Source organism: Microtus ochrogaster, unplaced genomic scaffold, assembly GCF_000317375.1.
Source record: "Microtus ochrogaster isolate Prairie Vole_2 unplaced genomic scaffold, MicOch1.0 UNK1, whole genome shotgun sequence".
Taxonomy (NCBI): Eukaryota; Metazoa; Chordata; class Mammalia; order Rodentia; family Cricetidae; genus Microtus; species Microtus ochrogaster.
Window position 1 is genome coordinate 27,638,890 of NW_004949099.1, and position 1,181 is coordinate 27,640,070.

Below are 1,181 nucleotides of genomic sequence, written 5' to 3' on the forward strand. Positions count from 1 at the left end.
AGTGCTGGGATTAAAGGCGTGCGCCACCACCGCCCAGCTGCCTCCCTCATTCTTGATGCACTGGGACCACTGCTTGGCCTCCCTCATTCTTGATCCGCTGGGACCACTGTGTGGCCTCCCTCATTCATGATCCGCTGGGACCACCGCGTGGCATCCCCCATTCTTGATCCGCTTTGGCCTCTGGCTCACTAGTTCTTCCTCCAGGATCCAGAGAGCATGATATTTATTGGTTTTAAAATTTAAAATATTATGTGTATGGTATTCTGTCTCTATGTGTGTCTGTGCAGTACATATGGACATCACCTGAGGAGGTCAGACACCCTGGAACTGGAGTTCCAGATGGTTGTGAGATGCCATGTGGGTGCTGGGAATCAACCCGAGTCCTTTGGAAGAGCAAGCAGCATGGGCTCTTAACTGCTAAGTCATCTCCTCAGGTTTTAATTTTAATGTATTTATGTTTACATTTTTTTTGTTACTGGAGACTGGATATAAGGCCTCATGAGTAAAGGCAAATGAGTACCCTACCACTGAGCTATATCCCCAGTCTTAGAGTTCTTTTTAGTTTTTGTTTTTTAAATTTTGAGACGATGTTTCATGTAGCCAGGATAATGTGAACTTTCCTACATAGTGGAGGATGACCTTGAACTCCTGAGCCTCCTGCCCTCACCTTCCAAATGGTGGTGAGATGACCAGCAGGTAGAGCACTTGCTTCAAAGCCTGACAACCTGGGTTTGATCCCAGTTCATCACATGGCAGAAGGAGAAAATTGATGCCTGCAAAGTTGTCCTTTGACCTCCACAAACACACCCTGTCTTGCATGTACTTGCCCATGTGTTCGGCATGGTAAAGAACTTGCTGTATAAGCCTGTCAGCTTGAGTTCCATCTCTGGAACCAGTAATGGAAGGAGAGGACAGACTCCCTCCAGAAAGCTGTTCTCTGACCTCCTCGTGTAGTCAGTGACACACACACACACACACACGCACACACACAGCTGTTCTCTGACCTCCTCGTGTATTCAGTGACACACACACACACAGCTGTTCTCTGACCTCCTCGAGTTTTCAGTGACACACACACACACACACACACACACACACACACACACACACACACAGCTGTTCTCTGACCTCTTCGTGTATTCAGTGACACACACACACACACACACACACACACAGCTGTT

General features: G+C 47.7%; 1 protein-coding gene across 1 annotated transcript in view; it reads left to right on the forward strand.

The window, feature by feature from the left end:
* Irak2 (interleukin 1 receptor associated kinase 2) overlaps positions 1-1,181 on the forward strand; it is a 56,724-nt gene that overhangs the window by 53,499 nt on the left and 2,044 nt on the right. The window lies entirely within an intron of this gene.